The sequence below is a fragment of the Myxine glutinosa genome, chromosome 1 (assembly GCF_964187855.1).
Source record: "Myxine glutinosa chromosome 1, kmMyxGlut1.1, whole genome shotgun sequence".
NCBI lineage: Eukaryota > Metazoa > Chordata > Myxini > Myxiniformes > Myxinidae > Myxine > Myxine glutinosa.
Window position 1 is genome coordinate 50,021,395 of NC_136261.1, and position 16,041 is coordinate 50,037,435.

Sequence of the window (16,041 nt, forward strand, 5' to 3'; positions counted from 1 at the left end):
TTGGTAAGACTTGTAGGCTTCCGCATAATCATTTTTTTCCCAATCAATTTCCAATCTATCTCGCGGATAAAATGTTCCATCAAGAGAAACCCGAAGTTGTTTCACCTTAGCATTATCACTCAGCGCATTATTCTTATCAGTACCCTCCTCTCCATCTGGTTTCTTAAAAATGAGCCATAGGTATCGTGGCTTTCCTTCAAGAACACCCAAATTCCAAGTGTAGGTAGTGTGTTCCAGTTTAACGTGTTGACATCTTCTTTTAAGGTATGATACATTTAGCGGTTTCTTTGAGTTAAGTCTTCTATTTAACATCTCTTCCGTTTTAAGATTAGGAATATATTCACTAATATACCAACACAAACATTAATAACAAATTTATTATTGTCGCCAAAAGCATTTTCAGCTCCAAAAAGCAACCTATTTACATTATCATTCCTTTGTAGTTGAAATCTAATTTTAAGACCATACAAAACTTTATCATAATCACAAAATCCAAATATACCTTTCAGCGGTACTGCTACGGTAAAACTATTCTTTTGTATCATCATTATACATTGACTTCCTTTGACTATAACCAGGGTCAGCATTTGTTCCCGTTGACATATCAGGAATAAAACCTTCAACAGCTCCCTTACCCATTCTATCACTAAACGAATATAGTGTAAATTTCATCATTTCAGATATAGCAGAGACATAATCAACCACTTCAACCTCTTGTGTTCCAATATACAGGCGGACACTATCAAACATTTTCCAGAAGAAATCATTTACGAGTGTAGCATTAGTATTATTCGCAGCCTTAGTGAATTTAAATTTACACAGCAAGAAACTATCAGCTATATTCAAGTAAGTTTGTTGATTATTTATTTCAAAACTTTTTGTTCCGTTTGAATTCCAGTCTGTTCCTGTTATAGCATTTACCTTAAAATTGTCTTCCTTTTTAGTAGAGTTTGAAATGATAATCGTATCATCCAAATCATAGGTACTATCAATCGCTTCCATACTTGTATTTATATAGCATTAAAATCGCTGAAACCCTGACCCAAGTATTTTAATGATTTTTTGTCGTTCTTGTGAAGATAGTTGAGTTTTACCTTTTTTAATTTCTTTGATTGCTTGTAATTTATGAGACTCCTTTTGAGCATCTTTTATACTCTTTATAGCACCCGCAACTGAGCCCACGGCTGAAGCAGTTGAACCAATTAGGTCTTTATGTTTAAGGATGGTTGAACCAATACCCATTAGAGTATCAATGATCCCATCTCCTTTATTTCTAAATTGATGTCCCACACCCCGTTGTCTCTTTGGTTTATAGTATCCTCTACCAAGAAACATACCTTCACCCTTATAGTATGGTGAAAGGAACATCCCATCCCCTGTAATTATTTTATATTTTCCCAACTCGTGTTTTCTCACAATAACCATTATTTATTTATTGAAAAACTTCACGTAGGTGAATTCTGATGGATATAATTTCATTAAAGGATATCATACGATTATCTTGGTCGGTTATCCTAAAATTTACTCTGTATATGGTTTTTCCTGACACAGGTGAATCGACAAGATTTTTTGGTTCCATATTAAATTTATAACCAATCGGGGTTGAGTATGCGCTGAATGAAAATATTGTATTTGTTCTTATTCCATCGTTATAAGCACCATCAATCAAATCACAATGAATTAATACTGAATTTATACCGGAGGATATTTGAATGACATTATCACTGTAAGACGTCCCGTTAGTTTCAATCTTTTTAGAAGAGAAACCCAATAGCTCTCTGAACGAATTTTCAATCGTGAAATCAACTTTATAATTATTTTTAAGTTTAATAGTTGATTTTGAAGTGTGTTTTTGAATATCTATTACAATATTTTTTGGTTCATCACCTTTTTCTTTCATAAGGCGAGAGACTTCTGAAGATATTTGAGAAATCTCGTAAGCACCGGGTGAAACGGTTATAGTTTTATATCCACTTCCTGGATTATAACTAAACTTGTTGTTTTTCTCTGTGATATTAAAAAGGGTATTGTAAGTCTCCATTGACAACAAAGAAGCCTCATATTCTTTTGTGGGGTCAAGTTGTAGTGGGTAAGGGAATGAAGCAGTGTAATCACTCGTTGTGAAATTAAAACTAAGAATTGTGCTTCTCATCTTATTTAATATCTAATAAAATATCTTTGTATTGACATTTATTAATTATTTTCATATTCATCAACTGATCTAAAATGGCGGATGCTTCATTAAAACAATTGTTGTTTCCAGCCTTCTTACTACCTAACAACAATAATAACCTATTAACTAATTGTGATGGGTCATTTGGAAGAAAACTAACACCCGAACCAAGCTTACTTAAAGCATCAATAATATGTTTCTCCTTCTCATTCTTCTTACTTTTACCAGCAACAGAAACTCCATAATCAAGTGCATTTAGCAACTCAATATACTCTCTATCTTCCTCTCTTTCCATATCAAGTGGTTCATCAAAATAAGGTGAATTAGCATGTCCATCTTTTGTTAGAAGAAACATTAATCTTGGGGTTAATTCAACATTTGGTTGGTCAGAACTTAAGAACACCAATTTATCATTAAATATCAATAACTTTTCTTTCACAAGATGGAACTGTGCTGGCTCCTCTGTTGGAATGAGACCTGCTCTGGTTTTTGAACCCTTCAAATATTCATTGTTTTGAAGAGCTTCTACAATATAATTGGAAAGTTTATTTACCTTCTCAAGATGCCGAAATAATCCTTCATCATCATATTCTAATTCTCCAAGTTCTTGCTCTGTCATTTGACTAAAATCTTTGAGCATTTGAAATTTTTTCGGAGTAAATTCTACCATGGGAACTGTAGGTGAAATCGTTTGTTGAGTTTTTAAAAGTGGTTAAAAAAATTTCTCTTGTTTTCTTTCAAAGGCTTCTTCACCAGTTAGTTTCTGTCTCCTTTTATTCTTTATGTCTTCCTGTTGCTTTACAACTTTTGAAACCAACTCTTGATGTTCTTTAAACTTTCTTACTCTTTCTTCGGTATTCATTTTCTGTATTTATTTATTTAAAAATATCATTTAGTATCTCATCTTGTTTCACAACAATATATTTATATTTTCCAATCGTGTGTTTCATATTATTTTCAAATTCCTTTACTACATCATGTAGAACAATTATCTCTCCAAAAATTATTTGTATCTATTGAATTTAACTTAAATAAAAGTATTAGCATTGTTTCTTATTGAGCGCCGAGGGAGTTGAAAATATGACTGACTAAGATAAATACAATTACAAGAAGAATGTCTCCCTCTTGTATAGTAGCTATCCATTACTGTTTGGTTTCTCTCATTAACACAATCATCAAAGATAACGAGGTTCTTTTTTGATTTATCTAAATCTTGAGGTGAAGGTATATCATCCGTATTATCACTGAGAATACAAGTTATGGGTTTTGGTTTTGATTTTGATTTCTGTGTATCACAAAATAATTGTATTATATCATCAATATTATAATCATTTAGTTTGTTTTGAAGTTTAAATAAACCGTTAATGTCTTCCTTTTTAAGACCCGCATTAAAACCCTGTGAGAGTAGTTGATACTCGGGTTGAAAACTTGACTTTGTAAAAATTATTAAATTATCATAATCTAAAAAATTAGGACTAAGGAGCATCTTTAAAAGTAAACAGGTTTTTCCACATCCGCTTTAACCGACTATTAGACATCTCAATGAATTTGGAAGATTTTTATGGTTATTAAATTTTATCTTATTTTCCCAAACGGGTAAAAAATCATTCATTTATATATTTGGAAAACAAGTCTTCTAACTTTTTTTGAGTTTTTTGAGAAACTCAATATTTTATCCTGAGTTCAGGTTTAATTTCAAAATAATCCATTATTTTGTTTATATAGTATCTTGTATTAACATTTCCATTAAAATTATTTTGAATAATAAATATCATTAAACACTTATACATTTCCTCAATACAAATAGTCTTTTCCCTTGTAAGAAATGGTGTATTATCACCATAATACTTAACATTCATCTCTCTTATTAATCTTGTAAAGTAATTCATTTTTGGTTCTAATTTAAAAGAGTTATATATTTTTCTATATTTTTTATTATCATTAATTAGAAGATAATCACAGAAAATACATTGTTTATATGCTTCTGATTCTGTATTAAGCCCCACTCTACCACAAGCCGGACAATTCTCTAATTTATCATATGGAGAGTCTGGAAATTCTAAATATCCTTCAGAATTTATCATATTTATAAAGTAAAATTATACTTAAAACAAAGTGCCTTTTTTAGAGGCTTTTTTAAAGATGAAACTGTGCTTAAAGTAAAACACCTTTGAGCTTTTCAACTCGTTTTATGTATATAACTTTACTTAAACTAAACGCAAATTTATTAGCTAATAAATACAATGTTTCAAAACACAAAAGACAAATTTCAATCAATCTCTACTTCGGTGGAAGATATAGAAAAATATGTCAAAGATGTTAAATTGAACAAAGATAAATATGGAAATTTTTGGATTAAACCCATAATGGAGAATAACATGTGTCCTTTTATTAAATTTACGGGACAAGCTATGTTAATTAATAACTCTATTAAAGTAAATTTGACAAAAGTTTCTCCACTACTACTAACAATTTACTCAAAGCTTGAAAAGGTCATTGATAAAGAAGCTTTGAAAATGAATGATAAGACCATCAACGATTCTAGAGGAAACATTTGTATATTCTTTAATAGACCCAAAGATGTGGGTGAAATTAATAATATGAATATTAGTGGTGAACTATCATTCCGTACTCTGATTATTAGAGATTATTTGAAAATAACATTTAATGTAAAAAATATTGTGGTTGTTAGTTCTAATGAAAGAAAATATATAGATGTTGATGGAAGTTTAATGGTATGTAAATGAGTGATATTAACAGTCAATACTCTGAGAGTTATTATACTGAGAGTCTCGGATCTGAAGATAGTTATGATACTAATAGTTTGTGTTCAAATGATAGTTATGAGAGTAGCTTTATTGATGACTCAGATAGTGAAATTGAAATTGATGAACTAGAGTATCTAAACTTTCTGGCTAATACATAGACGCTTTAGTTTAAGTAAAGTTATATACATAAAACGAGTTGAAAAGCTCAAAGGTGTTTTACTTTAAGTAAAGTTATATACATAAAACGAGTTGAAAAGCTCAAAGGTGTTTTACTTTAAGTAAAGTTATATACATAAAACGAGTTGAAAAGCTCAAAGATGTTTTACTTTAAGCACAGTTTCATCTTTAAAAAAGCCTCTAAAAAAGGCACTTTGTTTTAAGTATAATTTTACTATATAAATAAATATGATCAAAGCAACGTATTGCGATGTTTGTGAACAAGAATATAAACAATACAAAAGACACCTTAAAACTAACAAACACACATTTAATCTACTTCACCTACTATCTCCTATTCAGAAGGAAACAAAACACTGTTCTGCATGTAATAAAAATATCCTCAAGAAAGGCTTCGAAATACATCTTAAAACAATTCGACATTTATCAAATTTTATCACAACTAAAAACTCTGATGGCGCATTCAAAGGACAGATTAAAATAAGAGTCTTTAACTTCAAACCTCCTGAACCAGAGTCTATAGTTGATGCTGTAGAAATAATTAAACCTGCTGTTCAAACGTTGAATGAAAAAACACTAAAAGAAATGAAACCACTTAAATTTTATATGGGAGTAAAATTAGAAATGACAAAGGACGAAGGAGTTATAGATACACCATACATGAGAACTGAGCCACACTTTATATCTTCATATCAAGATTTTAAAACATCAGGAGTCTATGATTAACTTATTAAACAAGAGCAAGATGTGGACAATTCAATCGTAGGAAGTGGATTCAATATAGGAAAAATTATTTACATAGACATTCATATTCTTAAATCAGATCCTCTAAAAGCTTCTTCCTACATTGATTTACCCAGTGTTATCAAAAATAGAAAAGCAGTTATCAATATCAAAAATAAAGACAACAAGTACACATACATTCAAAGTACACCGCCCCCATGCCAAATAATTAAATATCCTACAGAGCGGCATTGCCGGGGCGCCTCCTCCGGGGTGCCGGGGTGCAGCTCATAGAGGCTCCATTGGGAGGGAGAGGTGTACACTAATTGATTGATTAATTGTATAATTAAAATCAATAAAAGATTATCACAAAATATTTTCATAATCAATTGGCTAATAGCATAACTAAACCACTAGTGCTTCATCCGAAGATGTATCTTTCAGAAATTTAATTAAATAAGTCATTAATAAAAAATTAAATAATTAATTGATTACTCAATAAATAATTAATCGATTAATCAATAAATAATTAATCGATTAAATGATTAATCAATAAATCAAAAATATCCTTGATAGCCACATCACTTGGTCACTCATGTCCAAATATTAGTTTCCCAGCCCAAAAGGTGCCTGAGATATTGGCCAAATGAGAAAGAAAATAAATAAATGATTAATAATGAAAATAAATAAATAATAATCATAAAAAAATTAAATTATTAATCAATTTGGTCAGAGAACACATAAACTACCACTATTTCATCAGAATCTGTAACTTTAAAAAAAAATTTTTTTTTGGCATTAGTCAAATAATTAAATAATTAATCGATTAATTGATTAATTAATAAATCAAAAATATCCTTTGCAGCCAAATCACCTGGTCATTGGCATGTCCAAATATCAGCTTCCTAACTCAAAAGGTGCCTGAGTTAATGGTCAGAAGAGAAATGAAATTTAATTAATTAAATAAGTACTTCATTAAACGCTAATAATTAAATAACTCCTCAATTAATTGATTAATCAAAAAACAAAAATTAGCGTTTTTGACAAAGGACTTGCTCACTATTGTGCCGAAATTTCAGCTTCTTAGCTTGAAGGATGGCTGAGATATCGCCCGGACAACCAAGAAAACAAACAAACAAACAAACAAACAAGAAACCAGAGTGAAAACTGAGTACTCTCTTTCAGCGTGCGTCACTGCCGAGCCCCCTTTGGTGCCCGGCAATGACGATTTGCAATGCCTGGAGATGGCATAGGAAAGGAGCGGTGTACAATAAATGTTTTCTCTGGTCTATTCTAGCACACTTACATCCTCCACATTTTCATGATGAAAGAGTATCTCATTATAAAAAATATGAGAATACATTAAATATGAAAGATCTAAAGTTTCCTATGGCTTTAAATGATATTCCTAAATTTGAAAAGATAAATAATTTATCAGTTAATGTTTATGGTCTAACAGAAACAAACAGCATTCAGGTTTTAAAGCTTTCTGACAATTGTAAACAAACTCATATTAATCTTCTATATTCTAATTCAGAGGAAAATTCACATTATACATACATCAAAGATATTGCTATAATTAATAAAACCACAAGTATGTAAAAGAACAAATAAAATATATATTTGTTTGCATTGTCTTAACTTCTTCCATACACAAGAAAGATTAGATAAACATTCAAATTATTGTGGTGAACATAAATCAACGGTAATCAATATGCCTAAAGAAGGCTCAAAGATCACATTCAAAGATGAAAAGTAAAGATCAAACATCCATTTGTTATATATGCTGATTTTGAAAGTATTCTAGAAAAAATAGATACTGCTTCTCCAGATCCAAAAGAATCATACACAAATAAATATCAAAAACATACTCCTTGCGGTTTTTGTTATTATATCAAATCATCCGTTGGTGATAAATATAACAAGTTAGAGGAGTATAGAGGCTCAAATACCCCAGAGGAGTTTGTGAAACGACTAGAAAAAGACTGTGTCCGATTAACCAAGATAATGAGAGAAACCAATAAACCAATGTCCTTGACAAGTGAACAGAAAAGGGAATTTAGAAAAAACAATGTTTGTCATATTTGTGAGGAAAAAATTGGTGAAGGTCTAAAGGTTAGAGATCATTGTCATCTCACTGGTAAATATAGAGGTCCGGCTCATCAAGGTTGTAATATTAATTATAAACTCCCCTCTTTCATTCCTGTCTTTCTTCATAACAACGCTCATTATGATACGCATCTATTTATTAATGAACTTTCAAAGACATCTGGACACATTTCAGCAATTCCTAACACGGATCAGAAATACATTTCATTCACAAAAACAATTCACACATCTCCTATTACTCATATCAGATTTCTTGATACATTTAAATTCATGGCAAGTCCATTGGCTAACTTGGTTCAAAATCTAAAAGAGTTTCCATGTCTTTCAGAGTATTTTTCAGATAAAGATTTTCTAACACAAAAGGGAATTTACCCCTATGACTATATGGACTCATTTGAGAGATTCAATGAAACACAACTTCCTTTAAAAGAAAATTTCGATAACAAATTAAACAACAGTCATATATCTGATAAAGATTATGTACACGCACAAAATGTTTGGGAAAAATATAACATCAAGAATCTTGGCGAGTATCACGATTTGTATCTCAAAACTGATGTGCTTTTATTGGCCGATGTATTTGAAGCCTTTAGATCTGTTTGTCGCACTGGATATGGATTGGATCCTGCTCACTACTACACAGCACCTGGATTGGCTTGGAGTGCGATGTTGAAAATGACAAAACAAGCTTTGGATTTGATAACCGATGTCGATATGCTTTTGATGATTGAAAAGGCAAAAAGAGGTGGAATTTCACAAGTATGCTCGAGCAGATACGCAAAAGCAAATAACAAATATCTTCCAAATTATGATTCAACGAAAGAGAGTTCTTACTTGATGTATTATGACGCAAACAACTTGTATGGCTGAGCAATGTCTCAAGCTCTTCCTTATGGGAAACTAAGATGGGTAAAGGAAAAAGACTACACAAAGGTTTTACAAGATGTATGTATCTCTACACAAAAAGAATTGGATGAATCAAAGGTTGGTTATTATTTTGAGGTCAATTTAAAATATCCTGAAGAACTTCATATCAAACATAAAGATCTTCCATTTGCTTGTGAGAAAGAAAGTCCAAAGAAAGAATGGTTGAGTGATTATCAACGATCGTTTGATATAGGTGAATCAACAGAAAAATTACTTACTACATTATATAACAAGAAAAATTATGTACTACACCAAAGAAATTTGCGAAAATATTTATCAAAAGGTCTAAGAGTAGAGAAGATCCACAGGGTTCTAAAGTTCAATCAAAGTCATTGGTTAAAGGGGTACATTGATTTTAATACACAAAGAAGAACAGAGTCAAAAACAGATTTTGAGAAAGACTTTTATAAATTGATGAATAATGCGGTCTTTGGTAAGACCATGGAGAATTTGAGGAAAAGACAAAATATCAGACTAGCAACATCTTGGGAACAAGCATCAAAATTAATTAATAGACCGAGTTTTACTAGAGCTGAGGTCTTTACTGAGAACTTTTGTGCGATCCATTTGGTTAAAGAGAGTATTGAAATGGACAAACCTATTTACATTGGAACATCAATTCTTGACTTGTCAAAGTCATTAATGTATGATTACTTTTATATTAATCTAAAATCAAAGTATAAGGATAATGTGTCATTGTTGTATATGGATACTGATAGTTTTATTTTGAAAATTAATACTGATGATGTTTATTCAGACATGAAAAAGGACATTAATATCTATGATACAAGTAATTACAGTCCAGAGAGTGAGGTGTTCTCTTCTAAAAATAAAAAGGTGATTGGAAAGTTCAAGGATGAATTGGGAGGAAATGTTATGAGTGAATTTGTGGGATTGAGGTCGAAGGCTTATGCTTATAAATACATTGTGAATAACGTTGAAAAGACTGATAAGAAGTTAAAAGGTGTAAAGAAAAATGTCATTAAAGAAACAATAAACTTTAAGGATTATTATAACTGTTTAACAACAAAGAAAGAAGAGTTTAGAAAGATTGATGGAATAAGAAGTTATAAACATCAATTATATTCAGAAGAGGTGAATAAGAAAGCATTGGGGGCTTTTGATGATAAGAGGTTTATTTTAGAAAATGGAATTGATAGTCTCCCTTTTGGTTATATAAGTATATAAGTGATAAGATATATAAGTGATAAGATATATATAAGTGATAAGATATATATATAAGTGATAAGTTAAAAAGGGGGGTTAGGGATTTTAACGGGCTACCGCCGCCTTTTTTACTATCTATCTATAATTCCAGTAATCTCTGTACGTTTGTACGTCTGTACGTCTGTACGTTTGTCTGTGACCGCTGTTTCTCGACAACTACCGGTCCGATATACTTGAAACTTGCCAGGTATATTGCTGGGGACCCGAGGATGTGCCTTTTCAAGGTTTGAAATTAATCGGACAAGTACTTACCGAGCTATGGCGATTTAGCCGTTCGCCGTTCGCTTTGCCGTTGCGAATGGACCAAACCATTCATGTAAATAGAGGGGGGGGGGGGGTTCTGTGGTCGTTCGCTTTGGCTTTGCGAATGGACCAAACCATTCATGTAAATAGAGGGGGGGGTTCTGTGGTCGTTCGCTTTGGCTTTGCGAATGGACCAAACCATTCATGTAAATAGAGGGGGGGGGGGGGGGTTCTGTGGTCGTTGCGAATGGACCAAACCATTGTTTTTTTTTTGCAGTTTTTTTTCTTTTTGCAGTTTTTTTTTTTTTGCAAGGAACGGGCACCCACGTACGGGCACGTCCTAGCTTATATATAGTACGGGCATGCCCTAGTTATATAAATGATAGAACCAAGTATCAACCAGACTAAAGAGTGGAGGTGCAATCAACCTTGGTATATAAATGGAAAACATAACGAATGTGAAAAATATCAGATTCAAGAGGTTGAGAGAATCACTGGTCAGAAGGTTCTCAAGACGGATAAACGTATTCATTTGTTAAGTGGGGTAATGGAGGGCGGGAAGAAAAATATATTAGAGTGGAGTGAGAACTTTAATGGTTATCAATCGGATAATAAATATTATAATTTTAAAATGGTATGTGGGAGAGGAGGAGGTCAAACAAGAACCCTCCGTGAAACATACCACTTTATACTTTCACAACAAAAGGTTAAGGAACCTGTATACTTTATAAATATACTTGATGGGGATGAGTTCTATAGGAGAATGGAACTCTTAAAAAAGTTAGAAAGAGATAATATATTTATAGGCTCATTAGTAGAGTGGTCTAAGGAACTACATTAAGGGGGTAGTGGGGGGAATAGGGTAAAAATTACATGTAAGTGAGAAGGATCATAGGTTCATAAGGCTCGAAGGATTATAGGTTCATAAGGTGAGAAGGATTATAGGTTCATAAGGCGAGAAGGATTATAGGTTCATAAGGCGAGAAGGATTATAGGTTCATAAGGTGAGAAGGATTATAGGTTCATAGAGGGAGAAATAGAGGTGTTTATGACTTTTGAAAAAGACAGGGGGGTAAATGACATTAGATAGGGATTTCCCATGTTAAACGGAGGTGTCCCAGAAGCAACATTTATCACCTACTATCATGTTACTCTAAGATCAAGCTTTTCCATATACGGAAACAGAATGCTTCCACAAATACTAAATATCCATTTTGTACTTGTTGAAACCACAGAGGAATGATAAAGTCTATTGCTCATTGCTCTATTGCTCAAAAATCTTTGTTCATAATATTTAAAAGTTGACAAAATATTTTTTATTAATATTTGACAAAAATGTTTTACACTAACATTTGGTCTACATCCTTTGATAATATTTATTTTAAAAGGTTTTTATAGTCTTATCTTGACTCAATATTTTATATCATTTTAACATTTAAAAAACTCTTTGGAAAAATGTTTTGTTTGCTGGTTTCCATGTACGTATGTGGTACATTTTTCGAATAAATCGACATAGTGTACTATGTAAATGTGGTCTTTTTGATATTTGTTGTAAGGGGTACTGAATCTTGAAATTAAAGCAATTTAACTCATCAAACTTTTATGTGATTTTCATCTCATTATTTACATGCATGTTTTGCATTAGGCCAATTCATTTCTTTGAAAGTGTTCTGTAAATGTTAAGGGCAATGAAATAATATGTAAGCCTATTGGGGGGGGGGGGGGGGATGGAAGTTTGGGTCGGGCAGAATAAGTTTTTTATATGTATACCTTTATGCAAAATTGGGTGAGGATTTATTTTTTTTGGTCTCAACTAGTGGGTGAAGATTTTTTTTTTCCCCCATAAAAACTTCAATGCCCCCCTGAGAATCTAATGGTACACCTCTTATTTTGGAGAGTGACAGATTAAAAACCAACAAATGAACCCCTTTAACTTTGGAAATTTATTCACATATGTCTTCCCCATAATCGCTCCCCCATGCGAAAACAAATTTTCCCCACAAAAAAAGTCATTTCCCCCACACTCCCTTTTGTACATTCAAAGTTTTGACCCTCCCACTTATGTTGAACCAAAATTCCCCCCTCCCCACCCCACCATTTTTGCCCTCCCCTGCTACAAAAAATGTCGAGGAAAACCTAACCTTAAAAAACACTACAAACGTCAAAAAAAGAAATTTTAAAAATCCCTTAAAAAACGTAAAAAGTTGAAACTTTTAAAAATCCTTAAAAACATTAAGAAACGTAGAATAACATAAAATTGCCTAAAATAACAAAACATATTTTAAATAACATAAAAAAACATGACTTTAGTTTTGTTTTGTTATTGATGAAGTGACCTGGAGCCTAATGTAACTTGGATGTTAGGCCTATGTTTGTTTTCCGATCCAACCCTGTGTCGGGCCTCATAATATGCATTGATCGCCTCCTTGCAATTGCCAAGGAGCTCCAAGGGAATTTTCCGGAATTCGATTGAGTAATAGGAACAGTAATTTACTTCAAAACCCATTAAAATATTCGACAGAAGTTGAAATATATTTGAAGAAATATATTTTGCAAAATCGGCCGGACCCGGTTCAACGTTGCGTGTTACAACAGTTCGCCTCTTTGGGGGGAGACAAGATGGTGGACAGTGCACTTCCGGTGGCTTCACGCACGGAGCCATCTTGACCAATCCAGGTGAAGAGATGAGTGTTTCCCCCCCGTGTTGATTCATTATGCAGCATCAACAGTTTCCTTGTGAGACGAGAACATTATTATTCACGAGCAGGTACCCGTGTAATTCCGTCTAATGTGAGATGCGACTTCAACAACATTGTCTACAACACTGTCTACTTGAGATCTCGCGAGATCTTGGAGATGGCGGCAGGGATTTTCGAAGCTCCACACGGTCTCCACGTTTTTCGAAGTTAAGTCTGTTCACAATTGTATTTTGTCGAAACTGTATTTATCTTTCGGTGTGTTAAGTTATTGTGTGCAACTTTGGTTGTTTCTCGGTGTTTATCTTTCATAAATTGATCGTCTGTTCGCCGTGTCGTGTCTTGAGGCCTTGTACAGTGTGCACTGTACAACCTTGAGGCTTTGTTTTTCTCTCAGCGGTCCGTCTTTTGTGATCCAATAACTTTCGTTCTCTGTATTCCCAGTCTTTTCACCCATAGCCTACTTCCTTGTGTAAATCTCAACTCAAAAAAAAAAAAAAAAAAAAAAAAAAAAAAAATTTTCCTTCTCTGTTCTCATTCGTTTATTCATTCTTATTCGTTCGTTCGTTCTTCGACCACGTGTTTCTCCCCCATTTCCCCAGATAGTTTTCACTCATTAACCTTCAATGTTTACATTTTCCCCTCAAGTTATGTATTCCGTCATATTTTATAACACCTTTTTCTTCTTCTTCTTTAAAAGGCTGCTTTCGACTTGCTCACCAAATCAATTCATCCCAAAAAAAATATCCATCTCCTATAGTGCCTTTTTTCTACATTCCCTAAACTCTCCTGCACTCCATCCTCCATCCAGCGTCCTTAAACGTATTTTTAACTCGAAGGTCACAAGAAACTCATTTTGCAATAAATGTTCGTTTCCCATAAATCGTACACTTTCAAAAATCCAATCTCACCCCTCCCCTCCAAATATTCCCCATAACCCCTCCCCTCCAAATCTTCCCCATCACCCCTCCCCTCCAAATCTTCCCCATCACCCATCCCTTTAAAATCTCCCCCCTTGCCCCCTCCCTCCTAAACTACCCCCTCACCCCTCCCCGCCAAGACGCCCCCTCGCCCCTCCCCTCCTAGACTCCTGCCTCACCCCTCCCCTCCAAATCTCCCCCATATCCCATCCCTTTCAAATCCCTCCCCTTGCCCCTTCCCTCCCAAACTCCCCCCTCACCCCTCCCCTTCAAATCTCCCCACCCTCATTGCTTCTCAATTTCCCCCCTCTCACTCCCCCTCCTCAAAGCGTCCTCCCCGCTTCTTCCCCCTTCAAACTCTCACCTCCATCTCCCCCAACCTTCTGCCTCGCTCTTCCCCCTCCTCAAATAACACCTCATTGTGGCTCACCCAATCACCATCAAACCTTTTGTCCGCCCCATCCTTCCCTTTCTCCGAGCTATTCTGAAATCTCTGACACACCTTCAACAGCTCTCCCTACCTCTTCCACCTCTTCCACATCTTACCCTACCCCTCCTCCCCCCTGTTCTGTATCTGATGCTCCCCCTTCCTCTTCATTAACGGTATGGACCTCAAACATCCGGGGCCTTCGTTCAAACTTAACTGATCTCTCCATACAGGTTGCTTCTGTCAAACCAGACGTGATCTGCTTAACAGAAACTTTCCTCCTTTATGATGTCTCTGATTCCATAGTATCTCTCCCGGGCTACTCCCTCCTCCGGTATGATAGACCTGAGCCTCGTCCTGGAGGCGGGGTTGCTATCTTTATCAAAAACTCTCTTCCTCACTCGCCCTGCACTGCACTCTCTCCACCTCACCCCCAGGAATACCTCTGGCTACGGCTTCCCCTTCGCTCCCACCTCTTGTTCATATGTGTGTTGTACCGTCCACCAAACAGTGATGACTCCATCTACATCTCGCTGTCTGATGATATGGACCAACTTCTATCTACTCATCCCAACTCTCTCTTCCTCATATGTGGTGATTTCAACTGTCATCATGCCAGTTGGCTGGGTGTGGGTACCTCTCTCACCAGCCATGGCTCCTCAGCAAAGGACTTCTGCGACTCACTGGGACTGACACAATCTGTCAATTTCCCGACCCGGATCTCAGTCAACGGAACATCTTCTCTTCTGGACTTGGTTATGACTAACTTCCCTGAAAATGTCTGCTGCTCTTCTTCTGCTCCGATCGGATCATCTGATCATGTCCTTGTTAAAGTGGACATCTCTCTGACCATCCTCAGGGAGCCTGCTCAGCGTCGACGAGTCTGGCATTTCACTCAGGCCAACTGGCACGGTCTTCAAGCAGCCATCAATCATCTGGACTGGTCTCCCATCTCTACCACCTCTGACATCAACTCATCCTGGGAATTCTTCCAAAGTAAATTGCTCTCTCTCATGCACAGATTTATCCCATCTCGTCTTCAGTTGTCATACCCTTCCTCCCGTCCATGGTACACGGAATCTTGTGGTGAGGCTGTTGCCCAGAAACAACTTGCCTTCGTCTCCTGGAAAGCAAATCCAACGGAAGGAAATCTCATTTCCTTTCACAAAGCCCGAAACAAGTGTGTGTCCACCCTCAGGAGAGCCAGGAAACAATATCTCTCCGTTCTCAAGACCGAACTCTCTTATCTGTCTCCCTCTTCCAAATCCTGGTGGCGTCTGGTCAAATCCGTTTCTGGTGTTTGTTCCCCCTCCATCCCCTCCCTTACCTCAAACGGCTACACAGCTGACTCCGCACGTGAAAAAGCTGAATGCCTCAACTCTGTGTTTGCCTCTAAATCTTGTGTCCCAAACCCATCCCTCTCTGTACCCACCATACCCAGTCGTACCCTGCTGCTCCTGGACTCCGTGTCCTTTCCTCCTGACAAGGTGGAAAAGTTTCTGTCAACCCTCGACTCTGATTCTGCAACTGGACCCGACGGCATCAGCCCACGGGTCCTAAAATCCTGCTCTGCTGCTCTATCTCACCCTCTCTCTGTTCTCTTCACCCTCTCTTTTGCTCAAGGTCAACTGCCATCTGCTTGGAAATCAGC